This window comes from Cibotium barometz, chromosome 38 (genome assembly GCF_041138505.1).
Source record: "Cibotium barometz isolate CiBa-2024 chromosome 38, ASM4113850v1, whole genome shotgun sequence".
Lineage (NCBI taxonomy): Eukaryota > Viridiplantae > Streptophyta > Polypodiopsida > Cyatheales > Cibotiaceae > Cibotium > Cibotium barometz.
In genome coordinates this window covers 27487288-27511992 of record NC_141083.1, presented here as the reverse complement: position 1 = coordinate 27511992, position 24705 = coordinate 27487288, and the positions used below count along the sequence as shown (strand labels likewise).

General features: G+C 43.1%; 1 protein-coding gene across 2 annotated transcripts in view; it reads left to right on the top strand.

Moving 5' to 3' along the window:
- The window catches only part of LOC147616543 (histone-lysine N-methyltransferase family member SUVH9-like), a 57300-nt gene extending 32913 nt beyond the window's left edge, over nucleotides 1-24387 (top strand). Inside the window, exon 2 of one of the 2 annotated variants that reach the window (XM_086777608.1) lies at nucleotides 23945-24387. The gene's annotated coding sequence lies outside the window, so the exon portion shown is untranslated. Of the gene's footprint in view, nucleotides 1-18855; nucleotides 19295-23944 lie in introns of those variants that run through there. The other variant, XM_086777609.1, reaches the window with a different exon arrangement.
- Nucleotides 24388-24705: the final 318 nt, after the last annotated feature.

Genomic DNA, 24705 nt, shown 5'->3' with positions numbered 1-24705 from the left:
GCTGTACCTGTTGTACCGCCCACCATACCGGCTGTACCAACCACTGTACCTGCTGTACCAGCCATTGTACTTGCTGTACCAGCCACTGTACTTGCTGCACCAGCTTCTGTACTTGTTGTACCGACTGTACCAGCCACCGTACCGGCTGTACCAGCCATTGTACCTGCTGTACCGGCTGAATGGAGAGTTGTACTTGCTGTACTAGCTCTATTGCATGAAGACCCGTGGTTTTTGGGGAAGAATCAGTACCCACACGGAGGTATATGGATTACATTGATGGCTCGGCATTTCTACAGCCTATGTTCCGGCTTGGTAGCCTTGTGTTGGGCTGTGCTATGGCATTTGTATAGGGATAATCCGGCATCTCCCGTGGGGAGAGTAAGGCCCTCAAAGCTTGTACATGATATTATTCTCCTTGGGTAATAAAATACTCCAAGGGGGGGGGTCGGCCCATTCCGGCCTCTATGCGGTGTCACACGTGCAAGCTCCATTTTCAGCATTTGTGGATGTTTTGTCCTGCTTTATGTTTTATGCAAAGTGATGATGGATATGTGTTTAGGCTGTGGCCATGTTTAAATGTTTTAATATGCATTGATGGTATCAACAAGTGTGTCAAAGGCCCTAGTCCCCCGGGCACCGCTGCTACGAGTTACAGGGGAGTCGACCCATTCCGGCCTCTATGCGGTGTCACACGTGCAAGCTCCATTTTCAGCATTTGTGGATGTTTTGTCTAGCTTTTATGTTTTATGCAAAGTGATGATGGATATGTGTTAAGGCTGTGGCCATTTTTAAGTATTTTAATATGCATTGATGGTATCAACAAGTGTGTCGAAGGTCCTAGTCCCCCGGGCACCACCGCGAGTTACATGTACCCTGTAATCCAAAAGGCCATCTGCTTGGGGAATAGGTGTGGCTCACCTTGCCAAGTAACCACATCCCCCTCTCAAGGTGAACACCCTGAGAACCTAAAGGAAATACCTGTACACCAGCAAAACTATGCTGAACTCATAAACCCCCTCTGCTGTTGAGAAACGACTAACTGTCTTCCACACACACCTCGAGGATGTGAATCCAAGTGTGCACCCATGAGTCTGAAAACTTTGACAAAGCAAAGATTGGCTGAGCAAGGGCTCAAGGCCATGTGGGAAGGCACCATTCCTGGAAAAGAACACCTACCTCCACTACCTCCAAAAATGCAGATGAGATAATGCAAAAAAAAGGCTACTATAACCAGCCGGCAGCACGTGTACCAAGAAGAAGAGATGGAAGAGGAAAATAGAGCACCTTCAGCACCTCCTCTGGAGAACAAACGCAGCCCGGCTGCCCAGCACCTCTGGAGAAAAACGCTGCTGTGCTGCCCAGCACCTCCTCTGGAAAAAAACCGCAGCCATGCTTCCCAGCACCTCCTCTGGAGAAAAACGGAGCCAGGCTGCCCACCTTCAGAGAAAAAACGCAGCCATGCTGGCTGCTCTTCACCTGCGCACAAGGGCAGAATACGCAGCCAATAGGGTACCTACTTTGGCCGCCCCAGACGTGTAGAAAACGCAGCCAGTAGGGGCTGCCTTGTACCTCCTCCAGCCGCCCCAGACAAGACCAAAATGCTCCCTCCTCCTCTGCAACCAGTAGTATCAAAAAACGCAGAATTCCTTCTCTCTCAGAAAAAACGCCAAAACACTTTCTGTAGAAGAGCCTCAACCCGGTGCTTTGATACCATGTCAAAAGTGCGCAGCGGAAAGCGTGAGACATAGGCACAGAGAGAAAGAAAACAAATCTGCATAATGATGAAGAAGCAATGATACAAACAGCCCTGTGCAAGGGGTGGTCCCCACAGGTGAGGGCATGATGAACTACTACTCCTGTAAGGGAGGACCCGGGCTTGGAAGCCCCTGTCAAGGTGTCTACAAATGAGTAAGAGCCTGGCCTTATATAGCCCCTACTGGAGCTGGTTGACTTGCTCTAAAAAAGACCCACGACTAGCTAATAATAAACATGTGAAAATGGGTGGCCAACCCTACAACCAAGGGCCCTGACCAGAGGGAAAAATATGGTGCTGCTCGGGATAAATCTGGGCACCTTTGATACACAACTTGGGCACACTACCAGGAGATGAATAATGCTAACAATGTCCTCAAGTGTCAGATTTGTCAAGCGAATAAAGCTTAACGCTTTAGACAGGTTGGGATGTTGCATTCTTTGCAAATCCTAGGTAATAAGTGAGAAAGTATTTCCATGGATTTTATTACCGGATTACCAAGAACACGTCAAGGCCACAATTCTATTTGGGTTGTGGTAGACTGTAACTCGCGGCGGGGGTGCCCGGGGGACTAGGGCCTTTGACACACTTGTTGATACCATCAATGCATATTAAAACATTTAAACATGGCCACAGCCTTAACACATATCCATCATCACTTTGCATAAAACATAAAGCTGGACAAAACATCCACAAATGCTGAAAATGGAGCTTGCACGTGTGACACCGCATAGAGGCCGGAATGGGCCGACCCCTCCCCTTGGAGTATTTTATTATCCAAGGAGAATAATATCATGTACAAGCTTTGAGGGCCTTACTCTCTCCACGGGAGATGCCGGATTATCCAAATACAAATGCCATAACACAGCCCAACACGAGGCAACCAAGCCGGAACATAGGCTGTAGAAATGCTGAGTCAACAATATAATCCATATACCTCCGTGTGGGTACTGATTCTTCCCCAAAAACCACGGGTCTTCATGCAATAGAAAGGGTACAACAAGTACAACTTCTCCATTCAGCCGGTACAGCAAGTACAATGGCTGGTACAGCCGGTACGATGGCTGGTACAGCCGGTACAGCAAGTACAGAAGCTGGTACAGCAAGTACAGTGGCTGGTACAGCAGGTACAATGGCTGGTACAGCCGGTATGGTGGGCGGTACAACAGGTACAGCAAGTACAAAAGCTGGTACAGCAAGTACAATGGCTGGTACAACAGGTACAGTGGCTGGTACAGTAGGTATAGCAAGTAGAAATGCTGGTACAACACATACAATGGCTAGAAATCATAATAAATGATTGAATACCCTTGCCTTCAGTACTTCTTCGCGATGGAAGCCTCCAAAACAGTCCCCAACAGCCGGTATTCTTCATGGGCAGCCTTCAAGAGAGAGAGAAAGAGAGTAGCCATCATTAGAGAAGCCTTCAACGGTGGTAGAGGCTAGTGTGCAGCAAGAGAGCCTCCATTAATGAAGAGAGAGCTCTCCAATTTATAGATTTGGGCCTCCCATGAGCTAAAATGGCAAGAGAAGGCTACAATGACAAGTGGAGAGCCACACAATAGCTGAAGTGACAAGTGTGAGGCCACTTGTCTCACTTTGATCCACTTTATAACAAGTGTCAGGCCACTTGTCTCACTTTGGTCCACTTTCTTGCCACATGTCCCAATCTAAGAGATGGGTCCTTCCATAATCTTTACCTCTAAAAATATCCCAACTGGTAGACATTCTGTCATAGGCACTTTGCTAACTCTTGGTATCTGCTCAATTCCAGATGTAATGACGCGAACAGAATTTCCATCGGAGTCGGGCCAAAAATAGCAACTCTCCTAAATTTTAGGAGTCTGGTCCTTTGTATTCTAGGATAATCCCCCATTCCCAAAGCTTGTACTTTCCAAATATTTAAACATCCTAGAGTCCACCAGACCCCTTTCAGACTAGGAAATGTCCAGGCTGGTGACATCCTCCCCAACTTCTTAAAAGTTGTCCGCAACTTTAAGCTTCAAGGCATATATTCAAGATATAATCATGTCCCATCGATTGGGCGAGACGAGACAGTCTCAAAAATCCAATATAACTGAGGAATCCATGTCCCAAAGAAATGGGCGAGACTAAATAAGTCTCCATAATACCAATATCAAAATCATGTCCCAAGATAAATGGGCGAGACAAAAAACAGTCCCATAAGTCCAGATATCATAATCATGTCCCAAGTAAATGGGCAAGACAAATCAGTCCCATAAGTCCAGATATCATAATCCATGTCCCAAGTAAATGGGCGAGACAAAACAGTCCCATAAGTCCAGATATCATAATCCATGTCCCAAGTAAATGGGCGAGACAAAATAAGTCTCCTGCCAACAAGACATCGGTCCACATGACCGTTGGCATAGACATAAGTCCCGTCATGTCCACTTTACCACTTGCACTCCGTGTTGGTACTCTGACCACACACCTTGGATGAGAGGTGGGCTTACAAGAGACACAATGAGCCGGAACGGCCGACCCCTCCCTTGAGTAAATTGTATTACTATTGGAGAAATTCAATACATAGCTTCACGGGCATCCATTGCCAAATCCTCCATGCCAATGCATATGAAATTCAGCATTTAGAAAACAATGGTATGTCGATGTAGATCACCAAGGAGTTGCCTTGACGCTCGGCCCGACTTCAGTGCCCATATTCTCTACCATTGGCTCTATGTTCTACCAAGCAAGGTAGCAACATCTTGAAAAGCACTTAGGTCAAGAGAAATACTACACAGGGCGGCTAAACAAGGAGTCCTGAAAACAATCACTCGCAGGCATAGATAACCTGGTGTTCCATACGCATTTCTGCTACACATAGTTTATAGGCATTTCGGCCACCAACTCACACTACCCTCTCAAGTGCCCATGTTCCCTTCCATCTGCTCTCTATTGTTCCACCTACACATGGTAGAAACAATCTTCAAGAGAGCACGTAGGACAAGAGAACACTACACAGGGTATGCTGTGCTTGTCACTACCCTTTGAAGTGCCCATGTTCCCTTCCATCTGCCCTCTATTGTTCCACCCTCATATGGTAGAAACAATCTTCAAGAGAGCACGTAGGACAAGAGAACACTACACAGGGTATGTGAATCATGAGTTCCATAAGTCCAGTGCATCCCAAATAAAGGGAGCCAAAAGGAATAATCCATAAACCTGAGGATGGATCCAAATCCCTAGAAAAGAAGTCCAGGAATCCATAGACCTGTATACCATAACTCTCACCACATACTCTGTGCTAACCACACACCTTGGAGTAGAGGTGGACTTTATCCATAAAAGCATCATATCCGTGAGATATCCAAAGATCTCTATAAACTGGGACAGATTCGTCCATAGAAATTGCTTGTGAAGCCCAATATGTATATAAATCTCGTCCAAGAAAGAAATCGCCATAGATATAATCCATCCCAATAAAGGGAGCCATGAAAAGAATTCATCCCATTAAAGGGAGCCATAAACAATGTTTCCCTGAAACCATCTCAAGGCAAACAACAACACCTTTCTCCTTGCATAGCGATACAAGGGTTAGTGAACACACATCAAAAATACTTCATAGCAAAAGCACTAACTTTGCAAACTCAAAGTATACTTAGCTTTTCTTTGCCAGGTTGGTCATGAAGCCAAAAGAAATATCTGGTCACCATATCCTTAAGATATCCTGAGTATCTCCATATAGCTTGCCTGTAAGCTTGATAATATAATCCACAATATCCTGGAAAGAGTGCTAAATGTGTGCACATAAAGCTAACTCCATACTTCCAAGATAAATTTTGTGCATTCATAAATCCTTAGACCAAGTTGTCTATTGCTCATGCTCTTGCTTCATAGGCTCTGAAGTGGCTGGCCATGCTTAATAGCAATGATGGTAAGTGTGGTCCCCACTTGAGATCTTTTCTCTTCCTTATTGATAGAAAGAAGCCTCTGCTTCCAAGAAAGCCTATGCTCTGATACCAATGTAACTCGCGGCGGGGGTGCCCGGGGGACTAGGGCCTTTGACACACTTGTTGATACCATCAATGCATATTAAAACATTTAAACATGGCCACAGCCTTAACACATATCCATCATCACTTTGCATAAAACATAAAGCTGGACAAAACATCCATAAATGCTGAAAATGGAGCTTGCACGTGTGACACTGCATAGAGGCCGGAATGGGCCGACCCCCCCCCTTGGAGTATTTTATTATCCAAGGAGAATAATATCATGTACAAGCTTTGAGGGCCTTACTCTCCCCACGGGAGATGCCGGATTATCCAAATACAAATGCCATAACACAGCCCAACACGAGGCAACCAAGCCGGAACATACGCTGTAGAAATGCCGAGTCAACAATATAATCCATATACCTCCGTGTGGGTACTGATTCTTCCCCAAAAACCACGGGTCTTCATGCAATAGAAAGGGTACAGCAAGTACAACTTCTCCATTCAGCCGGTACAGCAGGTACAATGGCTGGTACAGCAAGTACAATGGCTGGTACAGCAGGTACAGTGGCTGGTACAGCCGGTACAGTGGCTGGTACAGCCGGTACAGCAAGTACAGTGGCTGGTACAGCCGGTATGGTGGGCGGTACAACAGGTACAGCAAGTACAGAAGCTGGTACAGCAAGTACAATGGCTGGTACAGCAGGTACAGTGGCTGGTACAGCGGGTACAGCAAGTACAAATGCTGGTACAACACATACAATGGCTAGAAATCATAATAAATGATTGAATACCCTTGCCTTCAGTACTTCTTCGCGATGGAAGCCTCCAAAACAGTCCCCAACAGCCGGTATTCTTCATGGGCAGCCTTCAAGAGAGAGAGAAAGAGAGTAGCCATCATTAGAGAAGCCTTCAACGGTGGTAGAGGCTAGTGTGCAGCAAGAGAGCCTCCATTAATGAAGAGAGAGCTCTCCAATTTATAGATTTGGGCCTCCCATGAGCTAAAATGGCAAGAGAAGGCTACAATGACAAGTGGAGAGCCACACAATAGCTGAAGTGACAAGTGTGAGGCCACTTGTCTCACTTTGATCCACTTTATAACAAGTGTCAGGCCACTTGTCTCACTTTGGTCCACTTTCTTGCCACATGTCCCAATCTAAGAGATGGGTCCTTCCATAATCTTTACCTCTAAAAATATCCCAACTGGTAGACATTCTGTCATAGGTACTTTGCCAACTCTTGGTATCTGCTCAATTCCAGATGTAATGACGCGAACAGAATTTCCATCGGAGTCGGGCCAAAAATAGCAACTCTCCTAAATTTTAGGAGTCTGGTCCTTTGTATTCTAGGATAATCCCCCATTCCCAAAGCTTGTACTTTCCAAATATTTAAACATCCTAGAGTCCACCAGACCCCTTTCAGACTAGGAAATGTCCAGGCTGGTGACATAGACCGCTTGACAAAGATGGCTAGATTTTTACCTACACGGAAGACTGTTACAGCTACGCAATTAGCAAGGCAGTTTATCGAGCAATTGTTTAGACTGTACGGTTTACCACAGGACATAGTATAGTCAGTGATAGGGACTCTTTACAAGTGACTTTTGGAGGCTTGTTTTTCAGAAGTTGGAAACAACTTTGAATCTGAGTTCTTGGATCATCCTCAATCTAATGGCCAGACTGAAAGGGTGAATCAGACTTTGGAGGACATGCTTTGTGCATATGTCTCCAAAAGATAGGGTTCATGGGAGGATTATCTTCCTATGTTAGAATTTGCATACAACAGTACTAAGCATACGAGTATCGGTTTTAGTCCTTCTATGCTTATGTACGGATTGTAACCTAGATCACCTGTTACCGCAAGATTTTCAGGACTTCAACATGATGCAGCGCGTACTTTTTGGCAAGACATGCAAGAAATGTTACAAGTTGCGAAGGAATCTATTAGAAGCGCTCAAGATAGAGACATATTTTATTCTAATAGACATCGTTCGCTGAGAGAGTTCTCTGAAGGAACGATGAGTGTATTTGCGAGTTCCGAAAGATTCTGAGACTTTACGGACCGGCCGATCTCTGAAATTATCCCCTAGATAGTGCGGACCATTTCGGGTTAACTGTTGGATTGGTTCAGTTGCACATGAATTGGACTTGCCTTCTCATGTGAACGTTCATCCCGTATTTCATGTCAGTAGACTTAAAGAAGTACTGGGTCGAGTAGACCAGTTAGTTACTCCTCAAGAAATCATAGATGTCGAGGATATGACACGTGTCACATGAACCGGAAAAGATTCTTGGATTTTGTGAAAGACGTTTGGGGCATATGCTACTCACGGAATACAAGATCAAGTGCTTAGGATTGTGTTGAGGAGGACGCTACATGGGAGACATTGACTACCCTTCAGAGGGATTACCCTGAGTTTTTAGTGAGCTTAGGAGTGAGCTCTTAGAGGAAGGGGAGTATGTCGTGTGCACAGAGTGTATCTACCGTGTGTAACACACACACAAGACTAGCTTCGAGGCTTGGGGTAGCTTGGAGCTCGGCAGGTAAATTGGCGAGTTGGGCTAGGGATGGACTGATGGGCAGGCGCCCATGTTGGGTGTTGGACTCACACACTCACACACACAAACCTGCACATTAGGGTTAGGTGCAGGGTAGAGAAGCTCACACACCGAAATGAGAGAGAGAGAGAGAGAGAGAGAGAGAGAGAGAGCCAAAAGTGTGGTATCCACAAAATGCAAGTCAACCCTTGCATGTGTGCCACATTCATATAATATAGAAGTACAAAATATATATTGTGTCCTTTCACACTTGATGTCCAAGGGGAAAAACCACATGGGAAAAAGTGCCCTTGGTTAAGCCCTGTTCACACATAGCACTACCATAAGTGAGCATATGCCTACAAATCCCCCTTGTAGTGGAAGTGTGAACCTGTACAAGGTAGCAGATCACTCTCTGTATGAGAGTAAGCCCAAAGCTTTGCGGAAAGCTTCAAACTTTTCTCGAGGTAAAGCCTTTGTGAATAGATCTGCAACATTATCCTGTGTAGGGCAATAAGATAAACTGATCTCCCCTGCATGTAGCCTCTCTCTGACATAGTGATAATGAATCTCTATGTGCTTGGTACGTGCATGAAATACTGGATTTCGTGCCACGGTCATAGCACTTTGGCTATCAGTGAGAATGGTGGTGGGTGTCTGCTGACACTCACGAAGATCAGCCAATAGTCTCCTCAACCATACACAATCTATTGTAGCTGTAAAGACTGCCATGTCCTCAGCCTCACAAGTAGATGTAGCAACAGTGGGTTGCTTTTTGCTCAACCAAGATATGCATGAACTGCCAAGAAAAAAACAATTCCCATTGGTGGATTGCCTGGTATCATAATCACCAGCCCAATCTGAATCACTGTATGCATAAAGCTGCAAGCTGCCCCCCCCCGGGATAGAACAAACCAAGATCCAGGGTACCCTTAAGATAACGAAAAATGCGTTTGACTGCTTGCCAATGCTTTGTGCGTGGGCTGTGCATGAATTTGCTCAACAAAGACACTCCAAAAGATATGTCTGGCCTCGTGTTACACAAGTAAATGAGGCATCCTACTGCCTGGCTGTAAATGCCGGCCTCAAAAGGCTCTCCAATATCATGCATAGTAAGCCGTACACTTGGTTCTACCGGAGTAGAAATGGGCTTACATTCATCCATGTGAAACCTTTTTAGCAAACTTTTTATGTACTTAGTTTGCTGCATAACAATGCCATCATCTGTATGCATAAACTGTATGCCGAGATAGTAGTGTAAAGGCCCCAAATCTGACATATCAAATTCAGCTTTCAAATCGGCTTTGAAATCTGAAATTTGTGCTTTGCTTGTACCTGTAATGAGCATGTCATCTACATACAAGATGACTATGAGAATATCGGCATCGGTTTTCTTCACATACAATGTGCTTTCAGCTGGACTATTCTCATAACCTTGGCTGGTTAGATGAGCATGTATCTTATCATACCAAGCTCTTGGAGCTTGCTTTAACCCATACAATGCTTTGTGCAATCTGCATACTTTATGTTCCTCACCAGGAACTACAAAACCAATGGGCTGATTTACATATACTTCCTCCTGTAAATCCCCATTTAAGAATGCAGTTTTGATATCCAATTGATGCACTTTCCATCCTTTATGTGCAGTTAATGCAATCACTGATCTTATTGTGGTCATTCAGGAAGTAGGAGCAAAAGTTTCTTCATAATCTATTCCCTTTTTCTGGGAGTATCCTTTAGCCACAAGTCTTGCTTTGTACCTGTCAATAGTACCATCAGACTTTCTTTTGACTTTGTACACCCACTTTGTTCCAATTACATGCTTGCCTTTAGGCAATTCCACAAGATCCCATGTATTGTTCTTCATGATAGAAGAAATTTCAGCTTGCATAGCTTGCAACCAATGCTCATTCTCATGTGCTTCTTCATAAGAAGAAGGCTCTTCTGAATCAAAGAGACCACCCATTGCGAATGCAGACTCCCCACTATGTACATTCAAAGCATGGCTGGAACTAGCCCTTGTTCTACCTGTGAGTGGAGCTGCAAGTTTGCTTTCTTGCAAAGTTTTCAGCAACCATCTTGGCACTGACTTGGCTGTGTCTATGGCTGTTTGGTCTTCCCTGACAAGATCTTCCACTTCTTCCATAGAAGGGGGCTGAATGGCTGGCTGGTCCACATGTTCTACATGTGGATTTTCTTGTGTAGGGGCTGGCTGATCTGAATCCCCCCTAATTGCAATGGGTAAAAGTCCATCAAACATGTCCTGTAAGCCTGTATCATTGCTTTTATACAAGCTGTACATGGGCTGTTCTGAATTTTCAGCAAATACCATATCTCTACTGACAAAAATCCTTCGTGTAGTTGGATTATAAAGACGGTATCCTTTGCTTTCATTGCCGTAGCCCACAAAAATACATTTAATTGCTTTGTCATCAAGCTTTGTTCGGAGTTGTTCTGGCACACGTGCATATGCCAAACACCCAAATGTACGCATATAATCCACTTTTGGCTTTTGGCTATAGCAAGCCAGTTGGACACCTGTTCAACACACGAGTTGCACACATTATAGCTTCCATCCAAAATTTGTGAGGCAACTTTTGTGCTTTCACCATGCATCTTGCCATCTCCATGAGAGATCTATTTTTCCTTTCAGCTACATCATTCTGCTGCGGTGTATAAGGCACAGTACATTGGTGTTTGATGCCCTTTTGAAGCATATAATCTTTGAATGCATTTGACATGTATTCTCCACCTCTATCTGAGCGGAGTGTTTGGACTTTATATGCACACATATTTTCAGCCATTGCTACAAAGTGTCGAAAGCATGTAAACACATCTGCTTTCGCTTTCAAAGGGTAAGCCCAAGCAAACCTGGAGTAGTCATCAATGAATGTGACAAAGTAAAGATGCCCCCCTATGGATGGTGTCCGCATTGGACCACATACATCACTATGTATGAGCTGTAATTTACTTTTAGCTCTAACAGCTCCATCTTTGGGGAATGGTTTTCGTTGCATCTTTCCCAAAATACACCCCTCACATACATGTCTTGGTGGAGACTCAAGAGGCGGCATATTATCAACCATATGATGCTTCTGCAAAAGCATCAAACTCTGAAAATTTACATGCCCAAAACGAGCATGCCATAGCTTTGCATCATGCATAGCAGGAGTGTGGGCAGCCACTGTATTTGCATCATAAGTGCGCTTGTCATAGCTGTCCAGCTTATACAAGCCTTTGTATCGTGTTCCAGAAGTGATTATTTCATATCCCTTTGATGGGTCTTTTACCAAACACTTCCCATCTTCAAATTCAACCTTTAAACCTTGGTCGTTTATGGTTGAGACGGAGAGCAGATTTTTCTTTATCCCTGGAACATACAATACATTTTTCATACATATATTGGCACCATTGGCTGCAATAAGTATGACATTACCAATTCCCTTTACTGGATATGTGGTATGATCTGCACATGATACAGTGCGGCCATTTGAAGCATAAACCAAGTGCTGAAATACATCTTTGCATGAAGTTTTAGATTCGCATGGCTCATGAGAGAAGGGTCCAACCTATCAGGATAATAAAGGAGAACAACTGGAAGCACTTGGTGTGTCACTAGTGGATGTGACTAAAAAAGTGTACTCTTCCTGGATTACATTAGCTGATTGTTGTGCTTTGTCATCAGAAGAGTCTGCTACTGCATTGCCTGCTTCTTTCCTTTTCTCTTTTGCAATCCGCTTCCTACATTCACTGATGTAGTGTCGAGGCTTATGGCAGTAGTGACATTTGCTCTTCTTTTTGGGCTTGTTTGCATCCCCTTTGTCAGACTTTTCACCACCAGAAGAGGGCTGTTCATGACCAGCTTTGCTAGACTGTTGTCCCCCATGCTTAAAGCTCTTTGCTTTACCCTTATCCTTGGCTGTAAATGCCTTGTCTCCACCACGGTTGCTCGATAAGTTTACTCTTGTTTGCTCTTCCTGCAAGAGTAAACCCACGAGCTCTTCAAAAGTGACGGGATCACCACCTCCTCTCATTGAGAGGTTGAGAGAGGTGTGAAAGCCCAAGTAGGAAGGTGGTAAAGAACGAAGAGTGTTGGTGACCATCTGTCTGTTTGGGATAACCTCATCAATGTTGAGCAATTGTTCCTGCAAATCTTTCACTTTGGTGAGATGATCTGCTATGGAGTCACCCTCATCCATAGAAAGAAGATCCAATTGCCTCTTCAAGTAGGCAACTCTTGCCTCGTTGCATACCTGATACATTGCTTCCAATGTGTCCCATGCAAGCTTCGATGTCTTGCATGAACGAATGTGCGGAATAATAGTCCTTTTCACTGAAAGGGCTATATATGACATGGCCTGTGCATCTCTAGAGTCCCATCTCTTCTGCTCTTGTGTGGGAGCAGGATCTACATCAGGAGCTCTTTGAGCACCTCCCCTTTGAGGCGTGGCTGGCTGTATGGTAAGTGGGCGTGTGTCATCACCACACACGATGCCCCAAAGCCCTTTGGCTGCCAGCAAATTACGGATCATGAAACTCCAGAGGGAGTAGTTAGATCCATCCAGCTTGTCCTCCTGGGTGAGCACACCAAATACATCTGTAGCATTCTGTGCCATGTCAACAAAATATATCTGCAAGCAAACCAAGCACCAATGTGCACTGCCAGGCAACCAAATGTCCTGTGCAAATGTATGCCTGCAAACCAAAGCAAGTGTAAACCTGCACCAAATTGTCCAATTACACACAATGTGTATACATACGCGACAAATCGCAGCTGTAATGCCCAATTACATGCTCCAATTAGAAAATCCCCAATTTTTATGCACTCCAATCGCTTCAATGTACATCTAATTGGCCAATTTCCACAAAAGCCCCAAATTTCTGCAAGTGAAAGAGGCTCAATTTGCTGATTTTGACCTCAATTTTGAAAACCCCCAAATTGTAGGCAAAGCAAAATGCCCAATTTTTTTAATTTTTCCAGAAATTGAGAAATCCCCCAAATTGTACTTGCAATTTTCATGTGAATTTGACTTGCACAGAAGTGTCTGGTAAATCTGCATATGACCTGCACTGGAATGGCTGCAAAATCTTGTATTTGTATTTGACCCAAAATGTGTACAGAGAAATACCTTCCTCTCAGGGCAGCAGGCTTGGAGCAGACAGTCGAATAGAGGGAGCCAGCACGCTGGCCAAGTCGTTGCAGCTGGAGAATCAACGTTGAGGAACACAAGGAGCTGCAGGCTGGCAGCCAGGTGGAACCGGTGCGTGTAGCTGGCAGCCAGGTGGAACTGTGCAGAGCTGCAGGTGTCGAGGAGGCCTGCAGAGCGTGGGCGTTGAGCAGTTGAGCAGGCGGGAGTTGTGCAGGTGTCTGGCCCCAGCCAGAGGCGGGAGAACAGCAGACGGGCGCTGGAGTCGGCTAGGCGAGCATGCGTGCTGGAGTCACTAGCGACGAGGCAGGCGGAGGCGGCAGCCGTGGGCCAGCACGAAGGGCCTGGAACGGGCGACGACGGTCGGTAGTCGTGAGCAGACGGCGACTGGAATGGGACGGAGGGGCGACGCCGGACATGGTCGGCCGGAACGGAACGGCGAGGGTGTCGAGACGGAGCAGACGGATGCCACGTAGACGGAACACAACGTTGGAGTAGCGCCGGCGGAACGGGATAGTAGTGCCGGAACGGAACGGTGTTGACTGTCGACGGCTTTGGGCAGCCGGCTGGGGGCGCTGACGGAAGAACGGCGGCTGTAGATGGCGGTGCCGCCTGTGAGCTGGGCGGTGGTGGTGGGCTCCCACTAGTGCTGCTCGATTCTGGTGGCCGGACGGAGGAGCGCCGACGGAAGTAGGCAATCCGGCGACGGAAAAACACAACGTCGACGGAAAAACGTAGGTGACGGGCGGAACGTCGGTTTTCGACGGAATTTCGAAGGATTTCTTCCAGCTGCAGATTTCCAGGGCCAGCTCCCAGCTCCCAGCTCCCAGCTCTGATACCAAATGTTGGGTGTTGGACTCACACACACAAACCTGCACATTAGGGTTAGGTGCAGGGTAGAGAAGCTCACACACAGAAATGAGAGAGAGAGAGAGAGAGAGAGAGCCAAAAGTGTGGTATCCACAAAATGCAAGTCAACCCTTGCATGTGTGCCACATCCATATACTATAGAAGTACAAAATATTATGTGTCCTTTCACACTTGATGTCCAAGGGGAAAAACCACATGGAAAAAAGCGCCCTTGGTTAAGCCCTGTTCACACATAGCACTACCATAAGTGAGCATATGCCTACAGCCCATGTGTGGACGCCCGGTGACTAGCCAAGCGCCTATAAAAGGGTGGCACGGGTCAATCAGTTAGTCAGAGTCTCGCGAGGTCATGCGAGAGATCTGCGGTCAGGAGATTGGATCTATTGTAGATGTGCACTTGCTTCGTCCAGCCGAGGCTGGTAGCAGTCTCGAGGCCCGGGAGGGTAGCTCCGTGGCGGTATGGGACATCATGGAGTAGAGACTGGTCGGTATGTCTAGCTAGTTAGCTCAGCTCGTGGCTCGGTGGGGACAGCCAAGCCTTGTAAGCTTTGCCCACGGCTATACTTCTTTGCAAACCAAGGGGTATGATGGTATATAATATGCTTCAAGAGAATAAAAGAATACATTAATTAGTATATTTTTTAATATACAGTATAAAAACTAGTTCAATGCATAATCAATCTAATGCCATATAGTGGGTGATGTGTTAATCTAATACCATATAAAAACTAGTTCAATGCATAATCAATCTAATACCATATAGTGGGTGATGTGTTGATCCATCCATGCATCAATCATTGATCTCTTGAACTCATCTAGCACTATTTGAAATATCTCATGGTCCTCCTTCGTCCACACTTTCTTGTCACATAACTTAAACATAGTGTCTAGAGATTTCCACACCTTGGCTTTCCGTGTTCTTGCTTGACCATTGTCTGTATAGTCTTCTACTGCATTGTGAACGCACTTCCATCTGTTGTATTTTACGTTCTGCACTGATCATCTTTGTAAGATTCCTCCCCAGCCCCTCAAGATGTCCAATATCTTTCCTTGTAATCAATCCCCTTTTCAGAATAATAAAAGATCTTGTTTCTACCTGTTTTGGCCTAGAGAGAGAAAATATTCTAGAGAGAGGTAACTCAGTATAATATGTGGGTAATCTTGCATACCATGCTTTCCTTGTGCATAGAGATATGCTCGAGGCACAAGATCTCTGATGCCGAGCACACCACGGGGATGACCCACAAGTATCGTTCATTGGGCTAGTACCATATCCAATATCCAAATCCAAATTCAATGAATCCAAGTCCAAGTCCCAATCCAATGTCCAAGTCCAAGTCCATATCCAAGTCCAAGTTCAAGTCCAAATCCATATCCAAGTCCAAGTCCAAGTCCAAGTCCAAGTCCAAAGCCAAGTCCAAGTTCTAGATCCAAGTCCAAGTCCAAGTTCTAGATCCAAGTCCAGGAAACACTCGCTCATCCCATGAGTAATCTCCACAAGTCCTATAGCCTTGTCAATAAAGAAAACCATGGAAAAGCTCTTTCTGGCAAGAAAATTGATATACAATCTGTTCTAATGGTTTTCGGGTGATAAAAACCTTCAAAAAGCAAATTTTAGGGTTTTTGGAGTAGTTTTAGGATTTTAAAAAGTTTCAGGGTTTCTGAAATTGTATGTCCGTACAATTCCGTATAGTTGTACAGATCCATACAGTCGTACGGATATGTGATGATGCGGCACTACAACCGATGGAGGCGCTCTGAAATCAGCGGGCAGCAATGAAAAACTCCATGGTTTGGTTCATGATCAAGTAGATGATGATGGAGAAGATGATCTCCATGCTTGAACAAAGGGCAACGCGATGAAGAGATTCTTCTTCAACTTGATGCTCAAGAGAGGCTTATGCTTCTTTTATACCTGGGGAAACCTTGCTTTTTGCCAAAAAGTGACGCTTTTGCTTTGCTTTTGTCTTTTACTTTGCTTTTGGTCTTTTTAATAGTAAAATATTACTAACTTTACTCAAAAAGTTCTTGTTTTGCTTTTCTTGCTTCAAGGCCTTGCTTTTTGAAAAAGTGGCTTTTAGCTTTTTGGTCCGGCTCAGTCTCCTTTTTCCAATGGTGCCTTTGGCTCACAGTCAACCTTGTTTGACTTTTTGCTTTTTCTTGCATTTTTCTTAATCAAACCTTATGGACCTTGTTCCCATGTCTTCTTCCACCTGTCTGGTGTCCGCGCATGGGTTTTATCATGTAAAATAGAGCTAGGAGGGCCAAATAATTACACTGCACATGCATCACTTCTTGCTGCTGGTGGCTGCCTGAGAAACGCCTTTTGCTGCCCATCGCCGCCTCTGCAGTGCCTCTTGCCGCCAGTCACAGCGTGTGCAACGCGATTTGCCGCAAGTCTCAGCCTGTGAAGTGCCTCTTCAGCTGGTCACCGGCTATGCAGTGCCTCTTGCAGCTGGTCACCGGCTATGCAGTGCCCCAAGCTTCCACCTGCTCGTCCTGTCAGCACATGCCACTGTGATGCAACTGAAGACAGGCGGCCACCTATACAGCTGGTTAGCAATTTGCACCGCTTTGATTCGACTAGTGTTCAGTCGCCTCTTTCTGACGTTTCTGCATGCTATAGTGACCTGCTCTAGCCGACATACTGTATACGGCGCCGTCATTAACACCCAAGCCAGCCGCCTGTTACTGCTGCTTCTGATGCCCGCATCATGCCTGTTGCTTGGTACAGCACCGCCTCAGCGCTTCCTTGTACAGAGAGATGCTGGCTTCCTTGCTTGCGTGGTCAAGACACTCAACATCACTACAATCGCAGAGAGCGTCGACTAGCTCAGATACCGAATGGTAGAATGAGAGGCTTGAACTGCAGTGAAAAGAGCAACACATAGTAGGCGCACACAGTTTGGCGGTGGAAGAAGCTTACAAAAGGAGGTGAGAAAGAAAACTCATTAACAAAAGTAAAGGGCCCCTAATACAAAGGACTAAAGGGGTCCAACTAACATGTGCCATGTGCCCCTATAATAAAGGAAGGTGCTACTAAGGTGTGTGCTAATAAAAGCCTAATGTCCTAGCACAATAACCCCTAATACCTACATACAATTCCACTACTAATATGAATCTCTCCTACACACTCTTATAGAAATTGAGTCTCTATTTGGCTGATTGCTTATATCTCAGTCTACTAAAGCTTGTGAAGAATTTCTGCACTACTCCTCACGTGCTGCAGGCCTGAGTCTGTGAAGAAAGAGCCTCTTCTCTGCTGGTAAGTTCATCTACAGAAATTCGGTAAGCTTTTTGCTGAAATTTATCAATTTTCAGGTTGCCTTTCCATGTTGAAGGTTGGATTATTTGATCTACAAGATTTTGTGTGCTCATTTGAATCCTTGTCCCTCAAGACTTGGGTGGTGAGTTTTGGATTTGTTGAGCCCTTGGTTTGACTAATTCACGCGTGAACATCTTGGGATGGGATCCCATGGTATTCTCTCGATCATGAAGGTCATAGTGTGCAGGTCATGAACTTTGTATTCATTTTGCACATTGAAGAAGTGGTAGTTGACCAGTGGCAAGGCCCTGGGCTACCCACTGTTGTACTTCCCCTTGTGGTGATATCGTAAATAGCTTATAATGGGGTGGGGGGGGCCAGCCCATCTTCTGGTCCCCAATGTGGTGTCAAGTGTGTACATAATGCCAGATGCCTAAGATAAATTATGCTGTGCCTATGTTTTGATTATTCTTATGCATATAATTATGGTTTAATTAAGTGGTGATTAAGTGGAAATCTGTGTATTACACTTCCGCCTGTGACACCTTGTTTACACTTTGGCCACCCGCGAGTAAGTGCCCCGGGGTGTCCATTCTACTACCAAGATATATACATCTTTTATTGCCAAACTTCCAAGACATAGTATAGTAAGCACAACTATCCATCATACATTTTCCATGCAACATGTAGTGCAAAAACAAAGACAAGGGATTTTAAGTGCTTTACAAAAATATTAGGATATGTTACCCGAAATGTTTAACATTCCCCACTTCTTGATCCAAATAGCATCCTTGGGATTGTTGTTGCTGTACAATCCAAGTAGAAGGAAGACATAAGGTGGTGTTGTGTTAATAACAGTGTAGGGGTCTTTCTTTTAAAGTACTTCAAAAGTCCTCATTTCTTAAAATACAAAAAAATATGATATCACTTTGCTTAAGTTTAGATCCTTATTACGATGTCGTTTGGCTCATGGTCCATATCAATCAACTTCTCTACTAATCAAAATCTCTTCTCCAACTGTGCACCAATTTATAGATCCTAAGAGAAAAGGAAGAAGGATTGTTAGATTAATATTGTTGATGGTTATGCTAGTTGCAAATTTGTACTCTTCAATGTGTTGCATCCATATTATTGGCTTCTAAGTAGCATTTTGATTGTGGCTTGGCAATCGGCTCCCTTTTAATCCTTGATTTTTATTGTAATTATTTGTTCTGGACAAGAGGTTGCAAATTGCAATGACCCTTCAATCCACTTAATTATCTTTTATATGTAATTTTGAAACTCTTGGATGTTTCTTCATTATGTGGGTTTTTTCTTTGATTAGGAAAATGGAAAAGAAAACCAAGAAAAATAGTCAAAGCTTGCAAACAAGATACATATTCAAGAAAGAGGCATTAAGGGGTCATACAAAGGAGGCCAAAAAATCTCTTGGAATACTTTTGACTTAAGCATTACCTTCTAAGGAGAGGAGACATCTCATGGACGAAAAAAAAACAGGGACAAAGGATACATCCGAGAAAAATTCAAGTAGAGATACAATACAAGAAACTACAACTGATGTGCGAAGGTCTTTCCTCCATCTCAGTGACAAAAAAAATTTACTTACTTTAATCTTTATAGGCGCATTACTAATCACAACTTTGGGTTTAACAAGTCTTTGATATGCCATTATCACCCTAATTTCTCTCATTATCCTTGTAGCTTCAGCATTTTTGTGGTTGCATGATTGATATTAACTTGCTATATGACTCCCAATTATGAACCCATTGTCATGTATTTGTAAATATGAAGTTTTCTCATTAGTTAGTGGATTTGTCGGCTTCTGCAAGAAATGCTTGTGGTTCTTTGTCTTCTTCTTGGCCCATTGTAGGTTTGCTACACTTTTTGTAGGAATTGTGGGGTTATTTCATTAATTGCCTGAGTGTAATATGAGGAGATGAGTTTTTCAATGTTTCCAGGCTATCATGAGCACCTCCACTTCTTTTGTAGTTGTTCTTGATTTTGGGTTCTCCCTTAAAACTATTAATTTTTGACTCATTATCCTTAAGCTTTTCCCTTAGTTTGTAATTGATTAACTGTAGACTGTCAATTCTTGGAAATCCTTTTCTTTGCTCCTCAAGTTGCTTTTTGTGCTTCTTGTTTTTCTTGAAATCTTTTGTATTTCTCTTCTTTTGTTGTGCTAATTTTCTCTTTATTTCTTATGACAATTTATGAGAGCTTCCAAGGTTCTTGCACTTTTGGCCATTCCTCTACTATTCATTTTCCTTCTTTGGTTTCTCTCCTAGTGAGGGCTATTGTTCTAAGCTACATTGATAGTGGTTCTTGTCATCTGTGATTGTGGACTTGTAGGGCTTGGAGTCCTTATATATGCTTTTTACTACCCATGTGGACTTTCAAGGCTATTTGGTTTCAGCTTCCTTCTTGTTGGTGCTAGGACTCTCGTCGTCTTAACTTGTAACCTCTTTATTAGTGATCAAACTTTCCTCATATGTGTATTTCCTTGGGCCATCCTTGTGACTGTAGTTTTTCCTCCTTTTAGACGTGTTCCTCGGCTCCCTTTTCTTCTTGGTTCCTTTGTATGTTGTAATTTTCTTGATTCCTTTACCTTCAACTCAGCCATTGCTCTCACAGGTTATGGTGGTTTTGCTAGTAGTGACAAGAATTTCTTGGTTGTCTCCATAATATATTTCTTCTCTAGCTTTCAATTTCATAATCTCCATGTCTCCTTGGGTCCCTTAGACCTCGTTACCACCTTCGCATGAGTTTTTTTATTTTGGTATTACCTACTTTCTATCGATTGTTGTTGTTGGCATCATTTGATCCCTCTGGATTGTTACATATGTTTTCTGTCCTTTATGTGTTGATACTCATATTTTTATACCCTAACTGGCTCATTTTCTATCAATTATTATTAGCTCTTCTTGTTTCTTTTGTAGTTGTTGCTATGGCATCCTTGATTATTCTACTTCTTCTTGCCCTTTGTCAAGCATCTTTTCTTGTGTAGTTTCTCTTGTTAAAACTCCTTGGCCTCTTTGCAAGATCAAGCAATTTGCCTTGACATGCCTCTCGTTGTCACAGGTAAAGCATGTTTTGAGCCCATTCTTACTCCACATTTCATTTGGAGAAGTCCTACCCATCCGTTCCTCTTCTTGTTGGTCTTGACTAAGAGTGGGCATTCTCCTAACACCTTACCACTACTCCTGGTAGTTCTTTTCTTGGTGCATATGTAACACCATTTCTTGTCCTTTAATGCTCTCTTTGATCTCTTGGATTAATTCCTTCAATGTGTCCAACTCCTTATGAAGCCATCTTCCTTCTTTTGCTTTGGCCTTGCTAGGTAATATTTCTCTTGTGTCGAGCTCCTATTTTGCAAGTTTTCTAGTTGAAGTGCGCTCTTCTTAACTCATCAAAAGTTTTGGTGTGCTTAATGCACTCACATTCTCAAATCCTTGCCCAGGACCTCTTGTCTATTGATGAACGAAGTAGTGTCATCTTGGTGCATATAAAGTTTTGATCTTGCCCACAAACACTCTCATATTTACGTACGCTTTTTTTGAGTTGTCCTAGTTTATTCAGAATTTCTTCGTCTGTATCCTTGAGATGAAATTTATGCTAGAAACTGTCATGTACTTGCTAGCATTGGTCTGGAAGTAGGGTACTTGATACCTATGCAAGAAAGTGTCCTTTTTGTGCTATAGCATCGTGATGCTTTGGAAGGAGGGTACTTGAAATACCATTTTTGAGCTCTTCCTTACAGAAATAATGATAAGAATCCTCGTCCCAAACGTATAGAGTTGAGCCCATGATTCAAATGCATTAGTATGGACCTTCGGATTATTTTTCTTGATCTACAAGTCAATAATTTTACTTTTGCTTGGGTGCCATTCGTTGTGGTGGGTTTTTTGTTTGCTAGACTTCTCTTTTCTTCCAAATATTTTCTCATGGAAATCTTGTTTGGTCCTGGCTTCTTGTCCCATCCTATTGTTGGTTTGCTTTAAGTCCCTAATTGTTGTTGTTGTTGTTGTTTTTTTTTTTTTTTTTTTGCCCATACATCTACCTCATTTGACCCTACAAAACTCTATCTATTATGTGAACCAAGGTTATTAAATATCAAGTATGAAATCAACATATACTTTGGCAAATCATCACATGCGTGAGGTCGGAGAAGGTCGATTATAAGCATTAGAAAGTTGAATGCGTTAATCTTTGAGGAGTTAGGTGGATTAGTACCATCTAGTTAAGTATTCACTAGCCTTGCAAAAATAAGGTGGTTGACTAGGAATTACATTTCAACAATTAAAAGTGTTAAATATGACTTGGGATTAGCTGTTCTTTGATGCCAACAAAATTGCTAGAAGCCCAAGGCTTCTATGATGGTGGGAACCCCTACATTTGGGTTCCACGAACAAAGAAAACGTGCCGAGCCTTTGCAAACACACCCTCAAATGTCAAATCCAAGTGGTGTAGAGACCCAAGGCCATGTCTCCGGCACCACCCCTAAAATTTACGATGGAATGGAGAGCAATGGCAACACCCCCAACTCGTATGTCAAACCTACCAGTGAAGCAGTTGGAAGAAACCATGGATGTTTCACCAAGTCCAAACATGGTGATTGCACCCTCGTCAAATCAAATCTCAAAAGATCCACCTGAGTGCCAAGTAATCCAGTGAGCCACATACATGTTCCCTTGGCATCCCCAACTGTTTCCTAGAACTAAAAGGATCACCATGATCCACAACATCCCTGTGACAACATCAACTTGCGAGTTGGAAAGGCCAAAGTTCAAAGTTCAGACAAGTGCACCATTAAAGCTGATGGTGGTGGTTCTAAAGCTTTTATCTTTTGCCTTTGCTCATTGAGCCCACACCGTTAGCCATAAATCTTGAACCCATGTCATACGTATGTAACGTAATACCCCCACTCAAATGTATAATCACACTTACCGGTAATGTTAAAAACCTAAAACAAAACTAGAAATTGAGTCTCTATTTGGCTGATTGCTTATATCTCAGTCTACTAAAGCTTGTGAAGAATTTCTGCACTACTCCTCACGTGCTGCAGGCCTGAGTCTGTGAAGAAAGAGCCTCTACTCTGCTGGTAAGTTCATCTACAGAAATTCGGTAAGCTTTTTGCTGAAATTTATCAATTTTCAGGTTGCCTTTCCATAGGTTGGATTATTTGATCTACAAGATTTTGTGTGCTCATTTGAATCCTTGTCCCTCAAGACTTGGGTGGTGAGTTTTGGATTTGTTGAGCCCTTGGTTTGACTAATTCACGCGTGAACATCTTGGGATGGGATCCCATGGTATTCTCTCGATCATGAAGGTCATAGTGTGCAGGTCATGAACTTTGTATTCATTTTGCACATTGAAGAAGTGGTAGTTGACCAGTGGCAAGGCCCTGGGCTACCCACTGTTGTACTTCCCCTTGTGGTGATATCGTAAATAGCTTATAATGGGGTGGGGAGGACCAGCCCATCTTCTAGTCCCCAATGTGGTGTCAAGTGTGTACATAATGCCAGATGCCTATGATAAATTATGCTGTGCCTATGTTTTGATTATTCTTATGCATATAATTATGGTTTAATTAAGTGGTGATTAAGTGGAAATCTGTGTATTACACTTCCACCTGTGACACCTTGTTTACACTTTGGCCACCCGCGAGTAAGTGCCCCGGGGTGTCCATTCTACTACCAAGATACATCTTTTATTGCCAAACTTCCAAGACATAGTATAGTAAGCACAACTATCCATCATACATTTTCCATGCAACATGTAGTGCAAAAACAAAGACAAGGGATTTTAAGTGCTTTACAAAAATATTAGGATATGTTACCCGAAATGTTTAACATTCCCAACTTCTTGATCCAAATAGCATCCTTGGGATTGTTGTTGCTGTACAATCCAAGTAGAAGGAAGACATAAGGTGGTGTTGTGTTAATAACAGTGTAGGGGTCTTTCTTTTAAAGTACTTCAAAAGTCCTCGTTTCTTAAAATACAAAAAAATATGATATCACTTTGCTTAAGTTTAGATCCTTATTACGATGTCGTTTGGCTCATGGTCCATATCCATCAACTTCTCTACTAATCAAAATCTCTTCTCCAACTGTGCACCAATTTATAGATCCTAAGAGAAAAGGAAGAAGGATTGTTAGATTAATATTGTTGATGGTTATGCTAGTTGCAAATTTGTACTCTTCAATGTGTTGCATCCATATTATTGGCTTCTAAGTAGCATTTTGATTGTGGCTTGGCAATCGGCTCCCTTTTAATCCTTGATTTTTATTGTAATTATTTGTTCTGGACAAGAGGTTGCAAATTGCAATGACCCTTCAATCCACTTAATTATCTTTTATATGTAATTTTGAAACTCTTGGATGTTTCTTCATTATGTGGGTTTTTTCTTTGATTAGGAAAATGGAAAAAAAAAACCAAGAAAAATAGTCAAAGCTTGCAAACAAGATACATATTCAAGAAAGAGGCATTAAGGGGTCATACAAAGGAGGCCAAAAAATCTCTTGGAATACTTTTGACTTAAGCATTACCTTCTAAGGAGAGGAGACATCTCATGGACGAAAAAAAAACAGGGACAAAGGATACATCCGAGAAAAATTCAAGTAGAGATACAATACAAGAAACTACAACTGATGTGCGAAGGTCTTTCCTCCATCTCAGTGATGACAAAAAAAATTTACTTACTTTAATCTTTATAGGCGCATTACTAATCACAACTTTGGGTTTAACAAGTCTTTGATATGCCATTATCACCCTAATTTCTCTCATTATCCTTGTAGCTTCAGCATTTTTGTGGTTGCATGATTGATATTAACTTGCTATATGACTCCCAATTATGAACCCATTGTCATGTATTTGTAAATATGAAGTTTTCTCATTAGTTAGTGGATTTGTCGGCTTCTGCAAGAAATGCTTGTGGTTCTTTGTCTTCTTCTTGGCCCATTGTAGGTTTGCTACACTTTTTGTAGGAATTGTGGGGTTATTTTCATTAATTGCCTGAGTGTAATATGAGGAGATGAGTTTTTCAATGTTTCCAGGCTATCATGAGCACCTCCACTTCTTTTGTAGTTGTTCTTGATTTTGGGTTCTCCCTTAAAACTATTAATTTTTGACTCATTATCCTTAAGCTTTTCCCTTAGTTTGTAATTGATTAACTGTA